The sequence below is a fragment of the Pseudophryne corroboree genome, chromosome 1 (genome assembly GCF_028390025.1).
Source record: "Pseudophryne corroboree isolate aPseCor3 chromosome 1, aPseCor3.hap2, whole genome shotgun sequence".
In the NCBI taxonomy this organism is placed as follows: domain Eukaryota; kingdom Metazoa; phylum Chordata; class Amphibia; order Anura; family Myobatrachidae; genus Pseudophryne; species Pseudophryne corroboree.
The window spans coordinates 411,480,917-411,508,239 of record NC_086444.1 but is presented as its reverse complement, the minus strand read 5'-3'; the positions used below and the strand labels follow the sequence as shown (position 1 = coordinate 411,508,239).

Below are 27,323 nucleotides of genomic sequence, written 5' to 3'. Positions count from 1 at the left end.
CTATATGACCCTATACAGTGAACAGGGTGTGTATTACAAGTCAAAACTATTGTATTCTGCTACTTAGCAACAAACAGTATGAGAAAAAGCACTGCCAGAGTGCTTTGTGGTGGTGTTCTGCGAGCATGCCTATAGGGCGCAAATACAAAATCTTTAGGCGCCAGTTGTCCAACTAAGATATTATCCGATTTAAAAAAAACTAAATGGCAATTATTTTTGAGTGGTTCCACAACTTTTTTTTTCACCCCCTCACAATCAATGCGGAATTTTTTTCCTTTTTGACCTACTTTTCAACCCACCTTAATATACATTGCTCACTTAATTAAATAAGATGGAAAAAAAAATGTGTCTTGCTTAAATACTGTATATGGATCATGATTAGTGACTGCGTCTAAATACACAGTTGCACTAACACTGGCGCCAGTTTCAGATGGAGATTCTGCGCCTTCATAGGACTGGTGCAATGTTCAATGCTGTGACTGATGATGTTTCTTTTTCTTAAACTCTTTATTTGTACAAAGAGAGAAAGAAAAGTACACAATACAAAAGTGATGGTATAATAAAAGTGATAGACAATTCTCTTTGACTTTTTTTTTTTTTTTATCGGATTACAGAAACAGAGAGGTCCCATAGGAGGGGACAATACAAGAGACAGAAAGTACTAAAAGAGGTATAAGAAAAGGAAGAAATAGAGCTGGGAAAAGAGAAGGGGAGAGGAAAATGAGTAAGGAAAGGGTCGTTCCAGGTCAGAGAAATCAGGAAATACACAGAGAAACAATCCAAAGGACATATTCATAGCAACATAAACATAAGGAAAAGAACATCTTACCGCAATAAAACGATGGAAGGACACCCGGAGGGAGGGCCTGAGGACGACATTGCCAGCGCATCTAGGGGATTCAAGGTAGATAGAGGAAGGAAAATCAGTGTGAAGGAGACATTGCAAGCAACCAGGAACCCCACACCAAGTCAAATTTATGGGGACAATCATGTAGATAATAAGACATTTTCTCCATGTTAGCGACAAACCATATTTATTTAGGGCAGGGATAGTGGGGGCAGCCGGTGATCTCCAGTTTTTAGCTATTAAAGTTTTAGCGGCAACTAAAATATGGGAAAACAATTTGTTCAAAAGTGGATCCAAATCTGGGAAAGGGCGAGCTAATAAAAATGCCCACGGGTCCAGAGAGAGCATCAGGCCGGAGAGGGATTTCAGGACATCAAGTACCTTATTGCAAAAGTGTACTATATGGGGACAAGATCACTGGATATGGAGTAGGGTTCCCCTCTGACCACAGCCACGCCAACAAACAGGAGTAGCAGAAGGATATATCCTAGACAATTTGTCAGGGGTATAGTACCACCTGTAATATAACTTATAAGATGTTTCTTTGAGATGGGTTGATATAGAGCTTTTGGCTATACCCTCTCGCACTTCCTCCCAACAAGAGTCGTCAGGGGGGAGACCAAGGTCCCTTTCCCCCTTCCCAACCCCGACAAACATAGAATAGATAAGAGAAATCAAGCCACTTCGCAGGGGTCTTCCAGTACAAAAAGATTCAAAAGAGGTAAGATCCCGCTTGACCTCGGACTGAGGTAAAGAGAGGAGGGGGTGGTGAACCTGAAAATATTCAAAGAAGGGTGGGTAGAAGGAGGAGAGCTTACGTTTAAGATAATCAATGGTCATCCAGGAATCCTTGGCACAGAGTTTATATACTATATGGACACCAGCTCTGTACCACAAAACAAATCGGAGAGGAGAGACACTAGTGTGAAATGCAGGGTTATCCCAAAGGGGGGTCAGGGGAGAGCAGGCAGAGGACAACTTATATTTTGCCAGAGAATTAATCCAGAGTGAGAGATGAAATTTAAGAGAAGGAAAATAATTTGTGAGAGTGAGTTGATAAGGCCTGTCCAGACCCCACGGAGTAACCAATGAATGAAGGCCCAAGGAAAATGCTACCAAGTCCAACCAGGCAAAAGAGCCCTGGGGGGCAAAATAAACCACAATTTGACTCAGGTGACTAGCAAGATAATAAAATTTAACATCCGGAAATGCCCGGCCTCCTCCCGAGCGGGGGAGTCTAAGTACATTAAAAGCAATTCTTGGAGATTTGTCCTTCCAAACAAACTTCACGAATGAGGTCTGGACATCCCTAAGAACTTTCTCCGGAACTCTGACAGGTAGTTTTTGAAAGATGTAAAGAAGCTGTGGCATAAGAGTCATTTTAATAGCTATGATTCTTCCCAGCCAGGATATGATATGTGCCCTCCAATTAGTATGATCAGTTTTAATTTTATTTAGAAGATGCAGGAAATTCTCTGAGTACAGAGAGTTATAGTGGGATGTAATTTACACACCCAAGTACTTTATCTTACGGTCCTGCCAGTGAAGATCATAGGAAGAGCATAAGAAGCGATTCAGTTCATCTGAAACATAATAGCATGGCTTCGGATTTAGTGAAATTGATTTTATAACCCAATAAAGCTCCATACTCCTCTATAATTTCATACAGGGCCGAAAGAGAAGACTGCGGCTGAGTAAGGGACAGCAAAACATTGTCTGCGAATAGAGACATTTTTAAATATTGGTAACCCACCTTCACCCCCCCATACCCTATCAGAATGTCTAATCATGGCAGCCAGGGGCTCAATAACCATAGCAAATACCAAAGGAGAAAGAGGGCACCCCTGTCTCATACGATTAGACAACGGGAAAGGAGTGGATAGTATCCCATTAGTAAGAACTCTAGCAATTGGAGAGGAATAAAGTGCCGACACTCCAGTCAGGAATTCCACTGAGATACCAAACACCTGCAGGGTTTGAAATAAAAAAGGCCACGAAATGCGGTCAAACGCCTTTTCAGCATCAAGAGAGAGAATAATAGATGGAGTGTGTCGGCGGTTCAGTAGTTGAATAAGGTCTATCACTCTTCTAGTGTTGTCCCTGGCCTGACATCCAGGAATGAAACCTACCTGATCATAATGAATGAGACCCAGGAGAACACCATTGAGCCGAGTAGCTAAGATTTTGGCACAGAGTTTGATATCTAGATTCAATAGAGATATCGGCCTGTAATAAGCACAAGCCCGAGGATTTCTGCCTTACTTATGAATACCTATCACTCTAGCTTCCAGCATAGTGCTGGGGAATGGGGTGCCATGTAGCACAGCATTAAATAATATGCGAAGGTGGTGGACCAAGATGGAAGCAAATTTCTTATAATAGGAGGCTGAAAAGCCGTCAGGTCCTGTGGCCTTAGAGGATTTAAAGTTCTTCAATACATCAATAATCTCTTCCTCAGAGATATCTCTTTTCAGCACTGAAGAAGCATGGTCAGACAATCTAGGCAAGTGAGCGCGGTGCAAGAATTCCAAAATCAGAGCATCAGGAGGACCCGAGCTTGAGTTACCAGAAATTAAATTATAAAGTTTAGTATAATAGTCCTGGAACTCCCAGTTAATGGCGTTGGGAGCATAGTTTACCACACCGGAATTAGTATGTACTGACAGAATATTGTTCTAGGAACGTTGGGATCTGAGGCGTGATGTCAAAAGTCTATCCGCTTTATCACCTTTCTCATAAAAAGTCTGTCTAAGCTTCCGGAGAGTCCATGCTGTGAGCTCTGATTGAAAAAGTGAAGTATCGGATTTAGCCTTAAGCAAAAGCTCTAGGTTAGCAGGGGTATGAGAAAGTTTATGTTGATGTTCCAGTGCCTGAAGCCTAGCCGAAAGGGAGAGGAATTGGGATTCTCTCATCTTTTTAAATCTAGCAGCCTGGCTTATCAAATGGCCCCGTAAAACAACCTTATGGACTTCCCATAAAATAATAGGGGACGTCACCGGCCTATCATTATGCAGAAAATAGTCAGTAAGGCAGGATTTATTTTGATCAGTAAGTATCGGATTGTGTAAAAGAGAGTCATTCAGCCTCCAAGAGGCCGGGGTGGGGGGGGGGGGTAATAACGACACAAGGGAGATGAGATCAGCAGTAATCGGGCAGTGGTCCGACCATATCATAGGTAGCATATGTGCCGAGGCGAGTTTAAAGGATAGGTCCTGGCTGAGAAGAATCAAGTCGATCCTAGAGTAGGAATTATGAACAGAGGAATAAAACGTATAATCCCTAGTCAGATGTTCAAGCAATCTATACGAATCATATAGTAAATGGCGTTTCAAAAAAGATAGCAAAACTAAAGAGGCAGTAGAAGGGGGTTTGGGAGTAGATGGAAAAGTAGGGGAGGATCTGTTAAGGGAGATGTCGAGAACCTCATTAAAAACACACGCCACAATAAGTTCCCCTTGACGGAGTTTAGTCAAACGGGAGTCCAAGCTCCTAAAGAAATTGGCTTGGTTCTGGTTTGGGGCATAAACATTAACAAGTGTGCAGAGGGTATTCTTAAGTTTCCCCATGAGGATAAGCCACCTACCTGCTTTATCCACATGACTATCTTTTAGATCAAATGTAAGGTGAGCGGCCATGAGAATGGAGACCCCCCTCTCTTTTTGTTTTAAATCACAGGCATGAAAAGTAAGCGGGTAGGATTTAGACTTCAGGTCTGGGTGAAGGGATTTCTTAAAGTGGGTTTCCTGCAAAAAAAAGACATCACTTTTGGCCTGTTTAAGTGAAAGAAAAAGCTTGGTGCGTTTGGACGGGCTATTCAAACCTTTAACATTATGAGAGTAGAATCTAAGAGCCATGGCAGGCATCTTTTCATGTCGCCTTGCGTCCTCCCTCCGCAATCCGTATTTCTATAACAAACTACAGGAAAAATGTTATATACAGAAATGACATTTGGTATACATCAGAAAGTAATCGACCACGAAAGAAAAGGCAAGAGAGCATAGGAAACAGAAGTTGGGGAAAGTGGGAAAGAAGTGGGTGTTGGGGACCAGAAGAAAGAACATCTGGTCTAACATTCTGGTCAGGGTAAAAACAGAAAGAGGTCACTAAATGACAATGACCGGACCCGGGTATAAAACCCTAGTAAGGGGACATGGCCCAAACGACCTAAGGGCATCAGGTAGGATGAACCTCTAAAGATATGTGACCAGAATCTAGGGACAAATACACACATGAAAGAGAGGGGACATTTGCATCCCATTCCCTACTACCATGTATGGTAGACAATATAATATGGCGGACATACTAATAATATAACCCAAAATAGTCCAGAACCGGAAAGGGCAATAATTGGTAACAAAGTGAGGAACATCAGTTCAGAAACAAAACACTAAGTTACATTTAGAATGAACCACATCAATAAACAGACCTAACAAACACTAAAACAGTGAAAAAATTCTACGTTTGGCACAGCCAAGGTTGGCGAAGAGGAGAAAAGGCAGAAAGACAACATGTAAAAGTAAACACATTACTTCACCAAGCCATAAATGCATTCCATTGTAGAAATAAGCAGGTTTGAACAATACAAAAACATAATTAACATCATGTCGGAGGACCAGCAGCAGTAGACTTCCTTGCAGATGGTACTTTCGACCCATCAGTCCCCTCCAAGGGTGCAGCAGCTCGCGACTGCGGTGGAGGATCAGACGAGGCAGGTGGAAGCAATAGACCCAAGGTTTCCAGTTGTCGATGCGATGAGCCTCAGCCAGATCTTTAGACGAATGAAGGCGGTTACGGTGCCAGACCAAAATGCGGAGAGGGAAACCCCATCTGTAACGAATTCCATTGTCTCTGAGAACGAAGGTAACAGGCCTGAGGTCTTTTCTCTTGAGCAAAGTAGCAGGTGCAATGTCTTCGAAAATTTGAAGCGAATGACCTTGGAATTGTATATTGGAGATCTTCCTAGCCTCCTTAAGTATATCCTCTTTGGCCGTATAGTAATGGCATCGCAGAATAACATCCCTATGCTGAGCAGAGTCTTGAGAACGAGGATGGAGGGTTCTATGGGCCCTATCCAGTAAGAAGTGATCTTCCGCAGTCGATGGTGAAAGGCGCAAAAACAGTTTTTTAAGGTAGTCATCCAAAGAGGCCAGTTCAACCTCCTCTGGAACACCTCTGATGTGTAAATTGTTAAGTATCGCCCTGTTGTCCTGATCTTCTTGATGTTCCAGGATAAGCTGAACCTCCGGTTTCAGACCTTAGAACTCGTCTCCTAGATCATGTTGGGAAGCAACCACCTCATCCATCTTAGATTCCAGATGGTCCGTTCTATCCCCAAGATAGGTAAGGTCAGCTTTAAGAGAAGTAATCACCGTATGGACTTCCGCTTGTACCTCCTGAATTTCACGAAAAAGTAATTGCAAATCTTTCCGTGTCAACGGAGAATGGTCACAGTCCTCTAAATCAGAAACATCAGGAAACGATGGGGTAGAACGACTTGAAGGTTTATCGGTTGTAGAGGCAAATTTTTTAAGGCTCTGAGTCTGGTCCGCCCCAACTTGTTTGCGGTTGCCTTTAGGCTTGATACAGAGATAGACAATTCAGCACAGGAAAATCACTGCTGTATGTAGTTAGGAAAATCACTGTAGTAGAGAAACAGCTTCTTTAATTATATGATCAAACGTAGCATAGAGAGAAAGTCCCGAGACTCAGGGCAGCTTCCACATAATCACATCTTCAGAGAATTGAGAACAGGGAGAGGATATCAACAAAAGTTGCCACTAGAGGGAGCTCCAGCTCTAAGTGACATACAATAAAGGCAGGATACTGCAAGCAAGTGTAACACTGTAAGGGTACAAGGTGCCGTTTCCTGGGATAAATGGCAGCCTGCATCAGCTGAGGAACCACACAAGTCCAGTTTCCGGTACAACTGGCCCCAGCCAGTTTTATTATACAGAAAATAAAACAAACAGCAAAATAAAATACCTTGCCTGTCCGGCACTAACTAAACACAAGATGTTCCTAACTATCACTAAACAAAAACACAGAGTTCTCCAGTAAACACTGTATAGCTCACTTGTATCAGGAAGCGTGTTTCTCTCACAGAGATCCTGCAGTCTTCCCAGGCAGTCTGCACACATTAATCAGGCTAGAAGCCCTATAAGACTCTTGCACAGCTGAAAGCCTGATTAGCCTTCTGTGAGGCCAAAGATCCGAACTGGGCCCAATGTCTGGAACTTGCCCCATCTCTCTTTCAGGGCCCTTACCCAGCTTTTCCAACAAACTGAAAAGGTTCTAACAAAACAAAACATATTCCTAGAAGTTTTCATTTTCTAATACATGTAAGACAAGAACCTGGGACAAACATACCTGCCCTCAAACACTATCCCAGTGTTCTTGTCACATATCCCCCTCCCCTGTTTCGACCTAGGGGCCGGAACACTTGTAGCCCCCAAACAGAAGATGCGGGACAATGCATCTGCGTTGGCCAATTGTGTACCCGGTCTATGTTCGACAGTAAACTTAAAATCCTGCAATGCTAGAAACCATCTAGTTACACGTTCATTCTTGCCTCTATTTACATACATCCATTTTAAAGGGGCATGATCCGTCACTAGTCTGAATTGTCTACCCAAGAGGTAATATCTCAAGGTATCTAGTGCCCACTTAATGGCCAAAGCCTCCTTTTCCACAATGGCATACCTTTTTTCATGCTCATTGAGTTTCCTACTCAAATAAATGATAGGGTATTCGTCCCCATCTCTGGTTTGGGACAGCACAGCACCTATCCCTACCTCTGAGGCATCTGTCTGTACCACAAATTCTTTTGAAAAATCTGGTGTTATCAATACCGGTTGTGAACACAAAGCCACTTTTAACGCTTGGAACGCTTTTTCTGCATCAGGGTTCCATTTCACCATATTTGACTGCTTCCCTTTGGTAAGGTCTGACAACGGCACCGCAGTGGTCGCAAAATTGGGAATAAACCGTCTATAGTACCCAGTTATTCCCAAAAAAGCCCTTACCTGTTTTTTATTCACTGGACGAGTCCAGTTTTGAATAGCATCAATTTTATTCAATTGGGGCCTAATTAGACCTCTGCCTATGGTGAAGCCCAAGTATTTGACCTCCTCCATTGCGAGGCAGCACTTCTTTGGGTTAGCAGTTAACCCTGCCTCTCTGATTGAGTCCAGTACTGCTTGTACTTTAACCAAATGGGACCCCCAGTCTGTACTGTGACTTACCACATCATCCAAATAGGCAGCTGCATATTTTCTATGGGGCCTCAAAATTTTATCCATCGCCCGTTGAAAGGTTGCTGGAGCCCCATGCAACCCAAAGGGTAACATCTTATACTGGTACAGCCCCTCCGGAACCGAAAAGGCTGTTTTTTCTTTTGCGCTATCAGATAAAAGGTATTTGCCAGTAACCTTTGGTCAGGTCCAACGTGGTGAGAAACCTGGCTGTTCCCAGCCTTTCTATAAGCTCATCCACACGGGGCATGGGGTACGCGTCAAACTTGGACACCTCATTTAACTTACGAAAGTCATTACAGAAGCATATGCTATCGTCGGGCTTCAGGATGAGAACTATGGGACTGGACCACTCACTGTTAGATTCCTCTATGACTCCAAGTTCTAACATGGTTTTAACTTCTTTAGAAACAGCTTCTCGCTGAGCTTCAGGAATCCTATATGGCTTTAAATGAACCCTGACCCCTGGTTCTGTGACAATGTCATGTTTTATTATGGTCGTTTGGCCAGGCAGCTCTGAAAATATCTCCCTATTTTGGATGAGAAATTTTTTAACCTGATTGTTCTGATCAGCTGATAATGTCTCTGACACCTTTACTGCGGGAAGCAACCGAGGTGAAGACACCGAAGGGCAAGGCTCCGCTGACAGAGACAACCTATCTTTCCAGGGTTTGATTAAGTTAACATGGTAGATTTGTTCGGGTTTTCTCTTTCCCGGCAGGTATACTTTGTAATTAACCTCATTCACTTTTTCCCTAATCTCAAATGGACCCTGCCATTTAGCTAGGAATTTGCTTTCCACAGTGGGTACCAAAACAAGAACTCTATCTCCAGGAGCAAATTCCCATATCTTGGCACTCCGGTTATATACCCTCTGTTGAGCACTTTGGGCCTGTTCCATGTGCTCTCTGACAATAGGTACCACGGCTGCAATCCTATCCTGCATTTGTGATACATGTTCAATAACGCTTCTATAAGGAGTGGGCTGTCCTTCCCATGTCTCTTTGGCAATGTCCAACAGCCCTCTGGGGTGTCTACCATACAACAAATCAAATGGAGAAAACCCCGTAGAGGACTGAGGAACTTCTCTGATGGCCATTAACAAGAAGGGCAACAAACAATCCCAGTTTTTCCCATCTCTCTCAACAACCTTTTTTAACATACTTTTTAATGTTTTATTAAACCTTTCCACCAACCCGTCAGTTTGGGGATGGTAGATGGACGTCCTGAGGTGAGTGACCTTAAATAATTTGCACAATTCCTTCATGATCCTTGACATAAATGGAGTACCTGGTCAGTCAAAATTTCTTTTGGTATTCCCACTCTACTAAAAACCTGCACCAGCTCCCTAGCTATTGCCTTGGTTGTGATAGTGCGTAAAGGGACAGCCTCAGGATATCGAGTGGCATAGTCCATAATTACCAGGATATACTGATGGCCCCGAGCAAACTTTAACAAGGGCCCCACGAGATCCATGGCTATTCTGTCAAACGGGACCTCTATAATAGGCATGGGAACTAGTGGGCTCCTGAAATGGGGTCTAGGGGCATGATACTGGCATTCAGGACAGGAAGAACAATATTCAGACACTTCTTTATAAACCCCTGGCCAAAAGAACCTTTGTATAACTCTTTCAGTGGTTTTTTCTGCCCCTAAATGTCCTGCGGTAACGTGACTATGAGCTAAATCTAGTACCGTTCTCCGATAAGGCTGGGGAACTACCAGCTGTTCCACCACATCCTCACCCCTTTTGACAATGTGGTACAAGAGCTCATTACAGATGGCCATGTGGGGATACGTAACCCTGTCACCTGGTACCACAGGTTCCCCATTAACAACCCTAACATTCTCCCTAGCCTTTATTAAGGTAGGATCCTTTAACTGTTCAGACGCAAACAGATCCTTCTTTACCTCCAGGTCAGGCACGCTTTCAGTTGTAACTACTATGTCTCTGTTCCCAGCAAGAGGGTCCTCACTGGACTCCCCATCTGTCATTTCCCCAGCCAAACTAGCAAAAGGCAAAGGGTCAGAAAGTTCCGAAGACACACGTACATCCATAAAATTACCGGTATTATCAACTGGCTCTTTACTTCTCACATCTGTTGATAACCGTGATTCCCACAGTTTCCAAAAATGAGGAAAATCCCTCCCTATTATGGCCTCATGCACCAAGGTGGGGACCAGTCCTAATTTAACAATTGCTGACCGACAACAAGTTTCTATATTCACTTCAGCAGTGACATAATGTTGGGTATCCCCATGTATGCAAGTTACCCCAATAGGTATTTGCTGGACCTTTAAGGGGTTCACTAACCCAGCTTTCACGAGGGTAACTAAACTTCCTGAATCTAGCAAGGCCTCTACCCGGTTACCCTTTAAGAACGCATCACACATTTGTTTTTCCAGCTCAGGTGAAGGTACCACAGTACAGGCTAACCTAGCAAAGAAAGACATTCTGCGACATTCAAAGGCAGCATCACATTGCATGGGTTCTTGCGTGACTGGGCAATTGGCAATAACATGACCTGGCATACCACACCTAAAACATTTAACCACACGATTATCAACCTGTTTGGGCAGCATAGACCGTTCTAGCCCCATTGGCCTGTCTCCAGGGCCAGTGTTTACAGTCTCTCCAGCCTTGCGTTCTCTTATCCGCCCAGCAACATTTTCCCACGGAACAGTCTTACCAGTCTTTACTGAAGGGCGCTGTCGAGGATCTATGGGTTGCTGGGTGGTCATCAGTAGTCCCTCTGCTGCCAAATACCTCTCTACCATGTCCACTAATTGGTTAGCAGTACCCGGGTTTCCATGGCTCACCCACTTGCGCAGGACCATGGGCAAAGATCTCAAGTAGCGGTCCATGACGACTCTTTCAACCATCTGGGGACCAGTTAATGTCTCTGGCTGTAACCATTTTTTTGTTAGCTGAATAAGGTCGTGCATCTGGGAGCGAGGAGGCTTCGCCATGGCGTACACCCAACGGTGCACCCGTTGTGCTTGTACTGACAGCGTGACTCCCAGGCGGGTCAGGATCTCAGTCTTTAGTTTATCATAGTCCCGAGCCTCAGCAGGGCTTAAATCAAAGTACGCTTTTTGGGGCTCACCTGACAGAAAAGGTGCCAGCAGACTGGCCCACTGTGCTTTCGGCCAGTTCTCACGCTCGGCAGTCCTTTCAAACGTGGTCCGGTAGGCCTCCACATCATCAGCCTCTGTCATTTTCTGCAGGAAGTGACTGGGCCGTATAGAACTAGAGCTGGTCGGAGCACTGACGGCCACATCTCCAATCCGGGCTGCAAGGCTCTGCACCACTTCTGTTAAGGCCTCTCTATCCTGACGCTGTTGCCTGTAAAGTTCGTCAACAGCTGCCTGCTGTTGTCTCCTATTTTCCTCCATTGCCACCTGCTGCTGTCTGTTGGCCTCCTGCTGAGCCGCTGTAGCTTGCAGCAAGGCTTTAAGCAATTCCTCCATGTCGACAGATTTTTCAGGCGGCTTTGTAGCTGCTTTCACCCAGGACATATATCAAATCCTCAGGGCGAGTCTCAGTAACTTCACACTGGGCTGTATCTGCATAAACCACCGTTTTCTGCAGGCCTCACAAAGCTGCTGCTTTCACTTATGCGCAGAACGGCATGCTCGCATTCTCCACCATGTTGTAACACTGCCTTACAGTGTTACAACATGGTGGAGAATGCGAGCATGCCATTCTGCGTACAAGGTGCCGTTTCCTGGGATAAATGGCAGCCTGCAGCAGCTGAGGAACCACACAAGTCCAGTTTCCGGTACAACTGGCCCCAGCCAGTTTTATTATACAGAAAATAAAACAAACAGCAAAATAAAATACCTTGCCTGTCCGGCACTAACTAAACACAAGGGGGTATATTTACTAAGCTCCCGAATTTGACCGAGATGCCGTTTTTTCTTCAAAGTGTCATTTCGGTAATTTACTAAGCAAAAAATCTCGGCAGTGATGAGGGCATTCGTAATATTTTGGAAGTCCTAGGAAAAAATCACGAATCAATACACCATCGGTCAAATACGCCTGCAATTTGGTAGAAATCGGGAATTTACTAAATAGTGCAAATCACAAACACTGCCGACAATAGCCAAACACTGCCGTGCTGAAATACAATTCGTGAAAAAGTGCTAAAAAAAACCAGACCTGCTTTTTTTTACCGTGTTTGGATAGGCATGCACGGATCCATGAGATCCGTGCATGTTTATCAGTGGGAAGGGGATGGGAAAGTGTTACTTTTAGGGGGAAAAAATGCGTGGGGTCCCCCCTCCTAAGCAAAACCAGCCTCGGGCTCTTTGAGCCGACCCTGGTTGCAAAAATATGGGGGGGAAATGATAGAGGTTCCCCCATATTTAAACAACCAGCACCGGGCTCTGCGCCTGGTCCTGGTTCCAAAAATACGGGGGACAAAAAGCGTAGGGGTCCCCCGTATTTCTGAAACCAGCACCGGGCTCCACTAGCCAGATACATAATGCCACAGCCGGGGGACACTTTTATATAGCTCCCGGCGGCCCTGGCATTACATAACCAACTAGTCACCCCTGGCCCGGGTACCCTGGAGGAGTGGGGACCCGTTCAATCAAGGGGTCCCCCCCCTCCAGCCACCCAAGGACCAGGGGTGAAGCCCGAGGCTGTCCCCCCCATCCATGGGCTGCGGATGGGAGGCTGGTAGCCATTGTGTAAAAAAATGAATATTGTTTTTAGTAGCAGTACTACAAGTCCCAGCAAGCCTCCCCGCAAGCTGGTACTTGGAGAACCACAAGTACCAGCATGCGGAGGAAAACCGGGCCCGCTGGTACCTGTAGTACTACTACAAAAAAAATACCCCAATAAAAACATAAGACACACACTTTGAAAGTAAAACTTTAATGCATACATACACACCTCCATATACACATACTTACCTATGTTCACACGAGGGACGGTCCTCTTCTCCATGTAGAATCCATGGTGTACCTGTGGAAAAAATTATACTCACAAAATCCAGTGTAGAAGGCTCTTCTTGTAATCCAGTTGTAATCCAGGTACTTGTCAAAATAAAAAAACGGACACCCGACCTCGCACTGAAAGGGGCCCCATGTTTTCACATGGGACCCCTTTCCCCGAATGCCAGAAACCCCCTCTGACTTATGTCTAAGAGGGTTTCTTCAGCCAATCAGGGAGCGCCACGTTGTGGCACCCTCCTGATTGGCTGTGTGCTCCTGTACTGTATGACAGGCGGCACACGGCAGTGTTACAATGTAGCGCCTATTAGTGATGAGCGGGTTCGGTTTCTCGGAAACCGAACCCCCCCGAACTTCAGCCTTTTTACACGGGTCCGAGGCAGGTTCGAACCTTCCCGCCTTGCTCGGCTAACCCGAGCGCGCCCGAACGTCATCATCCCGCTGTCGGATTCTCGCGAGGCTCGGATTCTATCGCGAGACTCGGATTCTATATAAGGAGCCGCGCGTCGCCGCCATTTTCACACGTGCATTGAGATTGATAGGGAGAGGACGTGGCTGGCGTCCTCTCCGTTTATAGAGAAGAGAGTAGAGAGTTAGAGACACTATTTGGTATTTACTAATTTTGGGGAGCATATTAGGACTGGAGTACTACTACTTGCTGATAGTGTGACCATAGACCACCAGTTTAATTAATCCGTTCTCTGCCTGAAAAAAAACGATACACAGTGTGACACAGTCACATACCATATCTGTGCTCAGCCTCAGTGTGCTGCATCATCATATGTAATACTGTATATCTGACTGTGCTGAGTGCTCACTGCTCACACAGCTTAATTGTGGGGGAGACTGGGGAGCAGTTAGAGCAGGAGTACATAAATAAATAATATATTTTAAGTACAGTGCACACTTTTGCTGCCAGAGTGCCACACTGCCAGTGTGACTGACCAGTGACCACACTGACCACCAGTATATTGTGATTGTCTGCTTAGGACGGAGTACTACTTGCTGATAGTGTGACCAGTGACCAGTGACCACCACCAGTTTAATTAATCCGTTCTCTGCCTGAAAAAAAAACGATACACAGTGTGACACAGTCACATACCATATCTGTGCTCAGCCCAGTGTGCTGCATCATATGTAATACTGTATATCATTATCTGACTGTGCTGAGTGCTCACTGCTCACACAGCTTAATTGTGGGGGAGACTGGGGAGCAGTTATAGCAGGAGTACATATTTTAAGTACAGTGCACACTTTTGCTGCCAGAGTGCCACTGCCAGTGTGACTGACCACTGACCACCAGTATATTGTGATTGTCTGCTGACCACCAGTATATTGTGATTGTCTGCCTGAAAAAGTTAAACACTCGTTGTGTGGTGTTTTTATAAACGCATTCTGCAGACAGTGTCCAGCAGGTCCGTCATTACATAATATATATACCTGTCCGGCTGCAGTACTAGTGTGATATATATATATATATATTTAAATTTTATCTCATTATCATCCAGTCTATATTAGCAGCAGACACAGTACGGTAGTCCACGGCTGTAGCTACCTCTGTGTCGGCAGTCGCTGGTCCATCCATAATTGTATACCACCTACCCGTGGTTTTTTTTTTCTATCTTCTTGATACTAGTAGCTTACTTTAGGAGTCTGCAGTGCTGACAGACAGTGTCCAGCAGGTCCGTCATTACATAATATATATATATACCTGTCCGGCTGCAGTACTAGTGTGATATATATATATATTTTATTTTTATCTCATTATCATCCAGTCTATATTAGCAGCAGGCACAGTACGGTAGTCCACGGCTGTAGCTACCTCTGTGTCGGCAGTCGCTGGTCCATCCATAATTGTATACCACCTACCCGTGGTTTTTTTTTCTATCTTCTTGATACTAGTAGCTTACTTTAGGAGTCTGCAGTGCTGACAGACAGTGTCCAGCAGGTCCGTCATTACATAATATATATATATACCTGTCCGGCTGCAGTACTAGTGTGATATATATATATATTTTATTTTTATCTCATTATCATCCAGTCTATATTAGCAGCAGACACAGTATGGTAGTCCACGGCTGTAGCTACCTCTGTGTCGGCAGTCGCTGGTCCATCCATAATTGTATACCACCTACCCGTGGTTTTTTTTTCTATCCTCTTGATACTAGTAGCTTACTTTAGGAGTCTGCAGTGCTGACAGACAGTGTCCAGCAGGTCCGTCATTACATAATATATATATACCTGTCCGGCTGCAGTACTAGTGTGATATATATATATATATTATTTTTATCTCATTATCATCCAGTCTATATTAGCAGCAGACACAGTACGGTAGTCCACGGCTGTAGCTACCTCTGTGTCGGCAGTCGCTGGTCCATCCATAATTGTATACCACCTACCCGTGGTTTTTTTTTCTATCTTCTTGATACTAGTAGCTTACTTTAGGAGTCTGCAGTGCTGACAGACAGTGTCCAGCAGGTCCGTCATTACATAATATATATATACCTGTCCGGCTGCAGTACTAGTGTGATATATATATATATATATATATATATATATTTTTTTTTTTTTTTTTATCTCATTATCATCCAGTCTATATTAGCAGCAGACACAGTACGGTAGTCCACGGCTGTAGCTACCTCTGTGTCGGCAGTCGCTCATCCATCCATAAGTATACTAGTATCCATCCATCTCCATTGTTTACCTGAGGTGCCTTTTAGTTGTGCCTATTAAAATATGGAGAACAAAAATGTTGAGGTTCCAAAAATAGGGAAAGATCAAGATCGACTTCCACCTCGTGCTGAAGCTGCTGCCACTAGTCATGGCCGAGACGATGAAATGCCAGCAACGTCGTCTGCCAAGGCCGATGCCCAATGTCATAGTACAGAGCATGTAAAATCCAAAACACCAAATATCAGTAAAAAAAGGACTCAAAAATCTAAAATAAAATTGTCGGAGGAGAAGCGTAAACTTGCCAATATGCCATTTACCACACGGAGTGGCAAGGAACGGCTGAGGCCCTGGCCTATGTTCATGGCTAGTGGTTCAGCTTCACATGAGGATGGAAGCACTCAGCCTCTCGCTAGAAAAAAGAAAAGACTCAAGCTGGCAAAAGCACAGCAAAGAACTGTGCGTTCTTCGAAATCCCAAATCCACAAGGAGAGTCCAATTGTGTCGGTTGCGATGCCTGACCTTCCCAACACTGGATGTGAAGAGCATGCGCCTTCCACCATTTGCACGCCCCCTGCAAGTGCTGGAAGGAGCACCCGCAGTCCAGTTCCTGATAGTCAGAATGAAGATGTCAGTGTTGAAGTACACCAGGATGAGGAGGATATGGGTGTTGCTGGCGCTGGGGAGGAAATTGACAAGGAGGATTCTGATGGTGAGGTGGTTTGTTTAAGTCAGGCACCCGGGGAGACACCTGTTGTCCGTGGGAGGAATAGGGCCATTGACATGCCTGGTGAAAATACCAAAAAAATCAGCTCTTCGGTGTGGAAGTATTTCAACAGAAATGCGGACAACATTTGTCAAGCCGTGTGTTGCCTTTGTCAAGCTATAATAAGTAGGGGTAAGGACGTTAACCACCTCGGAACATCCTCCCTTATACGTCACCTGCAGCGCATTCATAATAAGTCAGTGACAAGTTCAAAAACTTTGGGCGACAGCGGAAGCAGTCCACTGACCAGTAAATCCCTTCCTCTTGTAACCAAGCTCACGTAAACCACCCCACCAACTCCCTCAGTGTCAATTTCCTCCTTCCCCAGGAATGCCAATAGTCCTGCAGGCCATGTCACTGGCAATTCTGACGAGTCCTCTCCTGCCTGGGATTCCTCCGATGCATCCTTGCGTGTAACGCCTACTGCTGCTGGCGCTGCTGTTGTTGCTGCTGGGAGTCGATGGTCATCCCAGAGGGGAAGTCGTAAGACCACTTTTACTACTTCCACCAAGCAATTGACTGTCCAACAGTCCTTTGCGAGGAAGATGAAATATCACAGCAGTCATCCTGCTGCAAAGCGGATAACTGAGGCCTTGGCATCCTGGGTGGTGAGAAACGTGGTTCCGGTATCCATCATTACTGCAGAGCCAACTAGAGACTTGTTGGAGGTACTGTGTCCCCGGTACCAAATACCATCTAGGTTCCATTTCTCTAGGCAGGCGATACCGAAAATGTACACAGACCTCAGAAAAAGACTCACCAGTGTCCTAAAAAATGCAGCTGTACCCAATGTCCACTTAACCACGGACATGTGGACAAGTGGAGCAGGGCAGGGTCAGGACTATATGACTGTGACAGCCCACTGGGTAGATGTATGGACTCCCGCCGCAAGAACAGCAGCGGCGGCACCAGTAGCAGCATCTCGCAAACGCCAACTCTTTCCTAGGCAGGCTACGCTTTGTATCACCGCTTTCCAGAATACGCACACAGCTGAAAACCTCTTACGGCAACTGAGGAAGATCATCGCGGAATGGCTTACCCCAATTGGACTCTCCTGTGGATTTGTGGCATCGGACAACGCCAGCAATATTGTGTGTGCATTAAATCTGGGCAAATTCCAGCACGTCCCATGTTTTGCACATACCTTGAATTTGGTGGTGCAGAATTATTTAAAAAACGAGAGGGGCGTGCAAGAGATGCTGTCGAAGGCCAGAAGAATTGCGGGACACTTTCGGCATACAGGCACCACGTACAGAAGACTGGAGCACCACCAAAAACGCCTGAACCTGCCCTGCCATCATCTGAAGCAAGAAGTGGTAACGAGGTGGAATTCAACCCTATATATGCTTCAGAGGTTGGAGGAGCAGCAAAAGGCCATTCAAGCCTATACAATTGAGCACGATATAGGAGGTGGAATGCACCTGTCTCAAGCGCAGTGGAGAATGATTTCAACGTTGTGCAAGGTTCTGCTGCCCTTTGAACTTGCCACACGTGAAGTCAGTTCAGACAATGCCAGCCTGAGTCAGGTCATTCCCCTCATCAGGCTTTTGCAGAAGAAGCTGGAGACATTGAAGGAGGAGCTAACACAGAGCGATTCCGCTAGGCATGTGGGACTTGTGGATGGAGCCCTTAATTCGCTTAACAAGGATTCACGGGTGGTCAATCTGTTGAAATCAGAGCACTACATTTTTGCCACCGTGCTCGATCCTAGATTTAAAACCTACCTTGGATCTCTCTTTCCGGCAGACACAAGTCTGCTGGGGTTCAAAGACCTGCTGGTGAGAAAATTGTCAAGTCAAGCGGAACGCGACCTGTCAACATCTCCTCCTTCACATTCTCCCGCAACTGGGGGTGCGAGGAAAAGGCTCAGAATTCCGAGCCCACCCGCTGGCGGTGATGCAGGGCAGTCTGGAGCGACTGCTGATGCTGACATCTGGTCCGGACTGAAGGACCTGCCAACGATTACGGACATGTCGTCTACTGGCACTGCATATGATTCTCTCCCCATTGAAAGAATGGTGGAGGATTATATGAGTGACCGCATCCAAGTAGGCACGTCAGACAGTCCGTACTTATACTGGCAGGAAAAAGAGGCAATTTGGAGGCCCTTGCACAAACTGGCTTTATTCTACCTAAGTTGCCCTCCCACAAGTGTGTACTCCGAAAGAGTGTTTAGTGCCGCCACTCACCTTGTCAGCAATCGGCGTACGAGGTTACTTCCAGAAAATGTGGAGAAGATGATGTTCATTAAAATGAATTATAATCAATTCCTCCGTGGAGACATTGACCAGCAGCAATTGCCTCCACAAAGTACACAGGGAGCTGAGATGGTGGATTCCAGTGGGGACGAATTGATAATCTGTGAGGAGGGGGATGTACACGGTGATATATCGGAGGATGATGATGAGGTGGACATCTTGCCTCTGTAGAGCCAGTTTGTGCAAGGAGAGATTAATTGCTTCTTTTTTGGTGGGGGTCCAAACCAACCCGTCATTTCAGTCACAGTCGTGTGGCAGACTCTGTCACTGAAATGATGGGTTGGTTAAAGTGTGCATGTCCTGTTTATACAACATAAGGGTGGGTGGGAGGGCCCAAGGACAATTCCATCTTGCACCTCTTTTTTCTTTAATTTTTCTTTGCGTCATGTGCTGTTTGGGGAGTATTTTTTTGAAGGGCCATCCTGCGTGACACTGCAGTGCCACTCCTAGATGGGCCAGGTGTTTGTGTCGGCCACTAGGGTCGCTTAGCTTACTCACACAGCTACCTCATTGCGCCTCTTTTTTTCTTTGCGTCATGTGCTGTTTGGGGAGTGTTTTTTGGAAGGGCCATCCTGCGTGACACTGCAGTGCCACTCCTAGATGGGCCAGGTGTTTGTGTCGGCCACTAGGGTCGCTTAGCTTACTCACACAGCTACCTCATTGCGCCTCTTTTTTTCTTTGCGTCATGTGCTGTTTGGGGAGTGTTTTTTGGAAGGGCCATCCTGCGTGACACTGCAGTGCCACTCCTAGATGGGCCAGGTGTTTGTGTCGGCCACTAGGGTCGCTTAGCTTACTCACACAGCTACCTCATTGCGCCTCTTTTTTTCTTTGCGTCATGTGCTGTTTGGGGAGTGTTTTTTGGAAGGGCCATCCTGCGTGACACTGCAGTGCCACTCCTAGATGGGCCAGGTGTTTGTGTCGGCCACTAGGGTCGCTTATCTTACTCACACAGCTACCTCATTGCGCCTCTTTTTTTCTTTGCGTCATGTGCTGTTTGGGGAGTGTTTTTTGGAAGGGCCATCCTGCGTGACACTGCAGTGCCACTCCTAGATGGGCCAGGTGTTTGTGTCGGCCACTAGGGTCGCTTAGCTTACTCACACAGCTACCTCATTGCGCCTCTTTTTTTCTTTGCGTCATGTGCTGCTGTTTGGGGAGTATTTTTTTGAAGTGCCATCCTGCGTGACACTGCAGTGCCACTCCTAGATGGGCCAGGTGTTTGTGTCGGCCACTTGGGTCGCTTAGCTTAGTCATCCAGCGACCTCGGTGCAAATTTTAGGACTAAAAATAATATTGTGAGGTGTGAGGTGTTCAGAATAGACTGAAAATGAGTGGAAATTATGGTTTTTGAGGTTAATAATACTTTGGGATCAAAATGACCCCCAAATTCTGTGATTTAAGCTGTTTTTTAGGGTTTTTTGAAAAAAACACCCGAATCCAAAACACACCCGAATCCGACAAAAAAAATTCGGTGAGGTTTTGCCAAAACGCGGTCGAACCCAAAACACGGCCGCGGAACCGAACCCAAAACCAAAACACAAAACCCGAAAAATTTCAAGTGCACATCTCTAGCGCCTATGCGCTCCATTGTAACCAATGGTGGGAACTTTGTGGTCAGCGGTGAGGTTACTTTCGGTCACCCGCTGACCACAGAGTTCCCACCATTGGTTACAATGGAGCGCATAGGCGCTACATTGTAACACTGCCGTGTGCCGCCTGTCATACAGTACAGGAGCACACAGCCGATCAGGAGGATGCCACAACGTGGCGTTCCCTGATTGGCTGATGGAACCCACTTAGACATAAGTCAGAGGGGGTTCCTGGCATTCGGGGAAAGGGGTCCCATGTGAAAACATGGGGCCCCTTTCAGTGCGAGGTCGGGTGTCCGTTTTTTTATTTTGACAAGTACCTGGATTACAACTGGATTAAAAGAAGAAGAGGCTTCTACACTGGATTTTGTGAGTATAATTTTTTCCACAGGTACACCATGGATTCTACATGGAGAAGAGGACCGACCCTCGTGTGAACATAAGGTAAGTATGTGTATATGGAGGTGTGTATGTATGTATTAAAGTTATACTTTCAAGGTGTGTGTCTTCTGTTTTTATTGGGGTATTTTTTTAGTAGTAGTACTACAGGTACCAGCGGGCCCGGTTTTCCTCCGCATGCTGGTACTTGTGGTTCTCCAAGTACCAGCTTGCGGGGGAGGCTTGCTGGGACTTGTAGTACTGCTACTAAAAACAATATTCATTTTTTTACACAACGGCTATCAGCCTCCCATCCGCAGCCCATGGATGGGGGGGAACAGCCTCGGGCTTCACCCCTGGTCCTTGGGTGGCTGGAGGGGGGGGACCCCTTGATTGAAGGGGTCCCCACTCCTCCAGGGTACCCGGGCCAGGGGTGACTAGTTGGTTATGTAATGCCAGGGCCGCCGGGAGCTATATAAAAGTGTCCCCCGGCTGTGGCATTATGTATCTGGCTAGTGGAGCCCGGTGCTGGTTTCAGAAATACGGGGGACCCCTACGCTTTTTGTCCCCCGTATTTTTGGAACCAGGACCAGGCGCAGAGGCCGGTGCTGGTTGTTGAAATATGGGGGAACCTCTATCATTTTTTCCCCCATATTTTTCCAACCAGGATCGGCTCAAAGAGCCCGAGGCTGGTTTAGTTTAGGAGGGGGGACCCCACGCAATTTTTTTTTATTTGTAACCATGTTTTTTTTTTTTTTTTTTTTACAAGGTGCACAATGAAGCCCAGCACGGATCTCTCAGATCCGGCTGAGATTCATTGTATTAAAGTCGGCAGTGTTTTACAAGTCACTCACGTAAAACACTGCCTAAAACAACGAATGACATCGACATCGGTAAACCCGAAAATGCAGAATACGGCAGTTTAGTAAATTAGTCGTACTAAATTCAAAAAGTTGCATATTTACACTTTCGATGTCATTCGTGATTGAACTTTGACCTCAAACGGAAAATTATGAATCTTAGTAAATTTACCCCAAGATGTTCCTAACTATCACTAAACAAAAACACAGAGTTCTCCAGTAAACACTGTATAGCTCACTTGTATCAGGAAGCGTGTTTCTCTCACAGAGATCCTGCAGTCTTCCCAGGCAGTCTGCACACATTAATCAGGCTAGAAGCCCTATAAGACACTTGCACAGCTGAAAGCCTGATTAGCCTTCTGTGAGGCCAAAGATCCGAACTGGGCCCAATGTCTGGAACTTGCCCCATCTCTCTTTCAGGGCCCTTACCCAGCTTTTCCAACAAACTGAAAAGGTTCTAACAAAACATATTCCTAGAAGTTTTCATTTTCTAATACATGTAAGACAAGAACCTGGGACAAACATACCTGCCCTCAAACACTATCCCAGTGTTCTTGTCACACAAGGTAGCTGACAATAAACTTTTTTATTATAGCACAGTCACCTATAAGAGCACCGTAGGGCTTAGGCACACAGCCTTTACTTGTGTAATTCTCCAGATGTGCTGGGAAAGAGTGTGGCAGAGTGTGGCTGTGGAGCATAAACAGCAATGGGTGGATATGGGAGCCGCAGCTGCAGCATAAGCACTCACCACCCTCAGACACCAGGAACCACCAGGCACAGGGAGGCAAGGGCAAACAGGTGGGGAGCCCCAGTCACGGACCAGCCAGTAATGAGGGAGCACCACAGGCCACTCTTCCAGGTGTAGGGACAGCAGCTGAGGTCCGGCTGGGTCCGAATCCAAGATGGCCGACGGGAGTCCCAATGCTGAAGGGGAACTGTCCCCCAGGCGGACAGAGGGTGGCAAACGGGTCACTGCAGAGGATACACAGCAGGTGAGAGGCTTTATAGAGCTGTGGGTAGTCTCTAAGACCGGATCCCGGGACCCCGGAAGTGCGCGGCGGCCCCAGCCATAAATTGAGTCCCCGGCTTGGAAAAAGGATGCAGGCCGCGGTCAGAAGGAGCAGGCTGAGCTCTCCTTCATGACTAAAATCGTTCCCAGAACACAATGCAGCAGGTACCGGCTGGGCAGGGGTAACTGGTGTCCCTGGGTGGCAGGAAGGGGATAAATTAGATAAGAGTAGGCAGGAGCATACAATGGGCACTGCAGTCTCCTATGCTCACTAGGTGTTTCTTAATGCCCACAGGAGTAGATTAGTACTGCAGCTGCTGAGTATCTCAGTAGGAAGACCCATTAGCTGTGCATTAGCAAAATGTACAGTCTTAGCTTCAATATCATCCTTCTGTAAATTAGGCCAAGAATGTTACTCTATATTATGAATGGACAATTTTAATTAATTTGATATTTGTTTATTGATTTTTTGAATTCTCCACTAAAATAAAACTATTAAAAAAAAATGTTGTATAGAATTTAAGTGAACATTTTAGTGAACCAAAAATGTAGACTGCAGAATACAATTAGGGCCTCATTTAGACTTTGGTGCGTTTTTTTTCTCCAAATATTCAGGTATAGATTCTGGAGCAGAATAATTTGATGTGTATGTTAAGGCATGCGTAGCCCCAGATACAGGTATCTCCCAAACTGTCAGGCGGACATCAGAAATGTGTAGACTTAAACCTGATGACTGAGTACAATTGTGGTTTTGATCGTGTTAATAATAAATAAGCTATAAACCTATAAATGTTTTTTCCGTATTCAGCTTACACTTGCCTGCGCCTTTTCAACCTCTTCAGGGATTGGGGCTACAAGTCCAGCATGTACTGAATGAACATTCTGGAGCATATTCAAATGGGTGCAAGGTTTTGTCCACAAAAAAACTTGCAGTCCTTGTACCCAATTTTGGACTACCGCAGCAATGCATGCCCACAATACCTGCGGAATCCAATAAAAAAAAATGCATGCAGAGTTTTCTAGTTTAAAAACCCTGTGATGCAAGAGGAAAAAAAGAAATACTCACCTGCTCTGGCGTTCCACTGTCATCTGTGCCTGACTGGTGTATCCCCCGTCCACTGGACAGGTTACTGTGCTTCACTACATAAAGAAAGAAGCAAGCCAAAGAAGGTAAGTGTATTGGATTGCGTGTGGGGGAGGGCGGTGCAGGACGAGAGGTAGTGTAGTGTGCGGGGAGGGAGTCCAGGAGTAGTACATATTTGTCCAGTGGCTGTGCTGTCTCTGGAAGCTGCCTGCGATGCTGGAGAGAAGAACCGAAGGAGGAGGCAGCACTTCAGAAAGTTAGTAATTGCACAAATTAAACTAATAGGAAACTTTGGGGTTGGTGCAGCATTTCCTGAGCAATTCCCGACCATTTTTCCTAAAAATATGAATTCTGAGGGAAAAGTAGTCGTGCTCTGGAGCTGTGATAAAAAAAGAATCGCTCAGAAAATAAAAAACACTGCATCCAACTCAATAGCAAAAACCCTGTAGATGCGAGATTTTTCCTATTCTTGCACTTAATTGAATATGTCACCCCAGATCCAGGAAGCTTTAGGGATTTTAATAATGAGATTAATTAAATGTTTTTAGCACTATGTAGTATAATATAAGACATATTATATGATGTAAACATATTCACCCTGTGTTCTCCTTTCCTTAATGTCTCACATGTTCCTACATTATTCTGCTCATGTCTTTCATGTGTCACTGCTGCTTTCTCTTACGTTTCCATTGTCTGACATTTTCCTCATCCTCTCCTTTGTCCCTGATCACCTGCGTCTCTCTCTCTTTTACTTACAACCTACACTCATTCCCTGCTACCTTTTCAGCCCCTGCTTTCCTCTGTACCCCTGCACCTTTCATTCTAATTCCCTCTCTCACCGCATGCACCTCTCACTCTCTGCTACCCTCTCTCATCCCCCACACTTCTCACTCCCTGCTACCCTGTCTTATCCCTGCACTTTCTACTCTGTCTTATCCCTGCACTTTCCACTGCCTGCTTCTCTCACTCACCCCTGCACCTCTCACTTTGTGCTTCCCTCTCAGCCCCTGAAACTCTCACTTACTGCTTCGGTGTCTCACCCCTGCACCTCTCACTTTGTGCTTCCCTCTCACCCCCTGAATCTCTCACTTACTGCTTCCCTGTCTTACCCCTGCACCTCTCACTTTGTGTTTCACTCTCACCCCCTGAACCTCTCACTTACTGATTCCGTCTCATCCTCTTCTTTTGACTATGCTCCAGTTCACCTCACAGTGACCAGTTTCACTCTCTGGCCTCAGTTCCTTTATACCTACCAGCCCATACATTGGAACCCAGTCAGAGGACTGCAACCTGCGTATCAGGTGCAGCAAAGCCCATACCATCTGAAGGCCAATGATATGTTAAACTCCAATGGATATATTTACTAAAGTGCGGGTTTTCAGATGTAGAGATGTTGCCAATAGCAACCAATCAGATTTTGGCTGATATCTTATAGAAGGTGCTAGATAAATAATAAGCAAAATCTGATTGGTTGCTATGGGCAACATCTCCACATCTGAAAACATGCACTTTAGTAAATATGCCCCCAAGACTATGTTCTGAGTCTATGCCAACTAAATGTATATGGTCAGCATCCACATCATTCACTTGAGAGTTGTGATAGACCTATCTTTAGCTGTCTCACTGACCCCTCATCCTCCATCTTTGTTGCTGTGTGGCTGTGCTGTGGGACAGGTGTTTGCTGTTGCTCCCTTGCTGCTTAGTCAGGAAGTGAACAAAGCACTTCCTGATCACACCTCCTTTTTGAGCTTGGAGCTGGTTCACATGTCTTCTGATCCTCCTTTTTAAATTGATCCAAGAAGTTGAGATTTACCAGTAGTATCTCATGGGTTACTCATGGGCTTGGGTGCACCCATTGCCATAAAATTTAACAGCCCCCCAGGTGCAATGAGGGAGCTGGGAATAAAAGCAGGATGGTATCTGCTGGAGACTGGTGTTAGCGGGCACTGCGGGGGAAGGTGGAGGAGCAGCAAAGGCTAGTGGAACATGAAAGCTCAAACCCAAAACCTGTCTTCAGAAGATTGTGGAACTGAACATGTCCATTGAGCAGGGATCATTACTTACCATTAATAAATGGATGCGTACAAATACAGCTATGCACAGGTCCCACTGTCGCCCTCACAGGTCACTGCTGCACAGCCTCTTCCAGTTGTATTTGAGAGATACAGATGTGTCCTCCTACATCCCTATTGCAGTCATATTAAACAGCTCTTCTGGTCACACCATACTGTGGCGCCACTTGGTAGCGCCGGGCGTCTATATGTGCGACTCTTTCTTTTAAAATTACGCTTATTCACATCACTATGCAAATAGGACGCACAAGCAACTTATGCTGATGAAAATGATATGCGGCATGCCTATATTCTGTGTTTGACTGCGGCTGTATCTGCATACGAAATGCTACGTTACAGCGTTTTCCTCACACACAGGTATCTCGAGGTGCGTACATACTGAGGCTAGATGTATGAGGACACATCTGTATGTGTGAATGGGATAAAACGAGTTTTATGGTAAGAACTTACCCTTGTTAAAACTCTGCGAGGTACACTGGGCTCCACAAGTCTGGACAATGGGGTGTAGAGTAGGATCTTGATCCGAGGCACCAACAGGCTCAAAGCTTTGACTGTTCCCAGAATGCACAGCGCCGCCTCCTCTATAACCCCGCCTCCCAGCACAGGAGCTCAGTTTAGTTAACCAGCCCAATGCAGTAGCAGGAAAAGAGACGATAACGGTTAGTAGACACATACACCACACTCTCACGACAAGAGAAGTGTCAACGGCTAATGCCATATAAACCCAAAGAAGCTAAGTGCGTCAGGGTGGGCGCCTTGTGGAGCCCAGTGTACCTTGCAGAAAGACTTTTAACAAGGGTAAGTTCTTACCATAAAACTCGTTTTCTGCTGCGGGGTACACTGGGCTCCACAAGTCTGGACAATGGGGATGTCCTAAAGCAGTTCCTTATGGGAGGGGACGCACTGTAGCGGGCACAAGAACCCGGCGTCCAAAGGAAGCATCCTGGGAAGTGACAGTATCGAAGGCATAGAACCTTATGAACGTGTTCCCGGAGGACCGCGTAGCCACCTTGCACAATTGGTCAAGGGTCGCACCACGTTGGGCCGTCCAAGAAGGCCCAACAGACCGAGTAGAATGGGCCGTAATGTGAACAGGAGCTGACAGACCTGCCTTCACATAAGCATGCGCAATCACCATTCTAATCCACCTGGCCAGGGTCTGCTTGTGAGCAGGCCAGCCACGTTTGTGAAATCCAAACAAAACAAAGAGAGAATCAGACTTTCGAATAGAAGCAGTTCTCTTCACATAGATACGGAGAGCCCGTACCACATCCAGAGACCGCTCTTTGGGAGACAAGTCAGGAGAAACAAAAGCTGGAACCACAATCTCCTGATTAAGGTGGAACGAAGAAACCACCTTAGGTAAATATCCGGGACGAGTCCAAAGAACCGCCCGGTCACGGTGAAAAATCAGATATGGGGGAACTACAAGACAAGGCACACAAATCCGACACTCTTCTAGCAGAGGCAATAGCCAGCAAGAACACCACCTTAAGGGAAAGCCACTTAAGGTTAGCTTGAACCAAGAGGTTCAAATGGAGGCTCCTGCAACGCCTCCAAAACCACTGACAAGTCCCAAGG

The 27,323-nt window shown here is 45.8% G+C and overlaps 1 long non-coding RNA gene across 1 annotated transcript in view; it reads right to left on the bottom strand.

Moving 5' to 3' along the window:
• The window catches only part of LOC134892770 (uncharacterized), a 193,202-nt gene that overhangs the window by 133,754 nt on the left and 32,125 nt on the right, over nucleotides 1–27,323 (bottom strand). The window lies entirely within an intron of this gene.